This window comes from Talpa occidentalis, unplaced genomic scaffold, assembly GCF_014898055.3.
Source record: "Talpa occidentalis isolate TD23 unplaced genomic scaffold, MPIMG_talOcc4v2.1 talOcc4.2, whole genome shotgun sequence".
Classification (NCBI taxonomy): Eukaryota; Metazoa; Chordata; class Mammalia; order Eulipotyphla; family Talpidae; genus Talpa; species Talpa occidentalis.
Genome location: NW_023602073.1, coordinates 33819399 through 33822441, shown reverse-complemented (window position 1 = coordinate 33822441; position 3043 = coordinate 33819399). Strand labels below are relative to the sequence as shown.

Sequence of the window (3043 nt, the reverse complement as noted above, 5' to 3'; positions counted from 1 at the left end):
TCCACCCTCAGGTCCCAGCCACCCTCCCTTTGGTGGTGATGGGATTTGTCTTTCCCAATGTCTTGATGGCTTTAGTCTGGAGTGGGGGTGGGGTCCACAAAGCCTGTATGGGATTATCTCAGGACATCCTTTCCCCCTAACATTTGGACCAGTTTGCACTCCCACCAACAGTGCAGGAGAGTTCCTTTTTCTCCACATCCTCGCCAACATTTGTTGTTGCTAGTTTTTAAAATATGTGCCATTCTCACTGGTGTAAGATGGTATCTCAAAGTAGTTTTGATTTCCAATTCCCTGATTACAAGTGATGTTGAACATTTTTTCATATGCCTGTTGGCCATTTGCATTATCTCTTTGGAGAAGTTTCTTTTTAGCTCTTCTGTCCATTTATTGACTGGATTATTTTCTTTGTTTTTGTTGAGTCTCATCAGCTATTTATAGATTTTTGTGATAAGTCCCTTATCATTAGTGTTGTGTGCAAAAATTTTCTTCCAGTGGGTGGGGTTTCTCTTTGTTTTGGTTACAGTCTCTTTTGCTGTGCAGAAGCTCTTTAATTTGATGTAGTCCCAGCTGTTTATCTTTGCCTTCACTATCACTGCTTTGAGCGATTTGTCTTTAAAGATGTTACTGAGGTGTATGTCATGTAGTGTTTCACCTACATTTCCTTCTATATATTTTATGGTTTCAGGTCTTACATCTAGTTTTACAATCCATTTTGGGTTCGTTTTTGTGCACAGTGTGAGGTAGAAGTCAGGCTTCATTTTTTTTTTTTGCATGTGGTGGTCCAGTATTCCCAGCACCATTTATTAAACAAATTTTCTTTGCTCCATTGCATATTCTTTGCGAACCGGCGCTGCAGAGACTGCGGACAGCTTCACAGCGCTGCAGTCAACAGCCTGCGCCACCAGGGAGGCCCTCAATAAATTTTTCTTAATGAATGTGGTGGGTTAAAGCAAAAGGACATAACATGACCCCCTCAATCATTTACTTCTCTCCACCTTTTTAAAAAATTATTGTTGAGACAATATAAGTTACAGATTCACTGGCAGGAAAGACACAGTCACCTCTTAGGTCACCCCTGGTGTTTACGCAGGAGGTTGGTTCCTCTTGGTCTCTCAGCATGACCATCCCTCAGCAGGGCCCTCAATGCGGAGTTTCAGACGCTTCCATTGCTATGACTCCTGGCTGGATGTAGATTATTTTCCCTCATTAAAAATATTTAATAATGGGGCAATAATCTGCTCAGCCTTTGTAACCTCTCCATGCAATATCTTTTCAGTTTTTCCATTTCCTGCTGGCTGCAGTGCTTTCCTTCTGTCCCCTTCTTTTTGAATGAGCCTCCAATTCTATCCCACAATGTAAAATACTGTCCACAGTTGCAGTCAAAGAAGAGGTGAAGGTGTGTCTGGTGAGCTGAGCCATTAATAAATGGCCTTAAGATTCAAAGATACGAAAATCACCATCATGAATGGAAACTGTCCATATAATGACCAAGACGTACAAACCTAAATAAACCAGCTTGTCTAATGTAAATATAAAAGGATAGAGATGATAAGGTAGACTCTGAAGAAAGCCATCCGCAGGGTGAAGAGCATGACTTACAAGTGGTTTAGGAATCTTCTAGAAAGGATGAAGCTGATGGTTCGCTTTTACACAAGTCTATGGTGAAAGCCTCTGTGAATCCAGCAGATCAGCATGTTGGTGAAAAAGAGGAAGACCATGCGCTAATAATGAGTTGAATCCAGCCATTTGGAAACTCTCCTATGTTGTCCTATAATATAAAGAATCTTCTCAGCTCCAGCAGGAACAGTGAGATAGTGAGAATACTTAATCCATGGTAATGACATAACAGTAAACAATTTCTTGCAAGACATGATACTTTCAAAATAGAGGGTATGGGCCTCTCTGGTGGCCTAACAGTTAAGTCTCAGCACTACCACCAAGAAGGCCCGCTGCAACAGCCTGAGTTCAATCCCCAACCAGGAAGCTGACCCACATGGCGCAGCAGACCTCTCCTGTCTCGCCCACTGCTCTCCTTAGCAGAGTATTTTTCACCCCCCCCCCAACACACACACCTCTAGCCTTCACCCAGTTATTCTACACAAAAATTAAAAAAAAAATCTTTTAAAAAATTGTGGATGCTACATTAGGAAATTATAGACAAATAACTTAGTGTTGCAAAGAGAAAATAAAGGATAAAAGCACCAAGATTTGTTACTATCAGGAGAATAACAATTTGTCAGAAGATGTCACCTTCTGGCCATGTGGCTGGATATATAAGTGGTATAAAAAAAGTCATAATCTGCAGCTCAAGTACAAGATCATCTCAGACTCAGCAAACAGCAGAGGCTGGGGATCCAGTGGTGGTGCAGTTGCAACAAGACACAATGGGGGACTCAGTCAGCAGGAGTCAGGCTTTATCGTCAAATGAGTTTGATGTCAAACTAGAAAGGGTCAGTCCACCACCCAGCGCTGCCGGGCCAGGAAACCTGGGCTGGTCTGCAGCCCTGGTCAGCACTAGGTGCAGCTTGGCAGGGCACAAGGGAGAGTTTTAAAGTTTGGCTTAATCTGGCCCTTCGTTTGATTTCTCTACATCTATACATAAGTGATATCATCAGTTACTATCTTTTTCGTTTTGACTTATTCTGTTGAGCATAATTCCTTCCAGCTCTATCCATGTTGCTGCAGTGGCATGAGTTATGTTTTCTGACCGTGGATGCTATTTCATTATACAGGAACATATATCACTATACATGCACATAAATATATACATATAATCCCAAATTCTTCTTGATTTGTCACCTGTTTGGAGGCATTTAGGTGGTTCCCATAGCTTGGCTACTGTAAATAGTGCTGCAGTGGTGACAGGAGTGCAGGTCCCTTCACAGTAGAGTATTTATCCTCTGTGAGGAGATCCTCAGTGTAGAATTGTTGAGTCCAATGGCAGAACCACATTCACTCTTTTAAGAAACCTCAATACTGTTTCCATATGGGCTGGCTCAGTCTATATTTAAAAACAATGCAGGACTGTCCCCTTTTTTCCAAA

At 41.9% G+C, this 3043-nt stretch overlaps 1 pseudogene; it reads right to left on the bottom strand.

Annotated features, from left to right (window-relative positions):
* Positions 1–1193: 1193 nt before the first annotated feature.
* LOC119251187 (lathosterol oxidase-like) lies at positions 1194–2296 on the bottom strand (annotated as a pseudogene).
* Between the last annotated feature and the right edge of the window lie 747 nt (positions 2297–3043).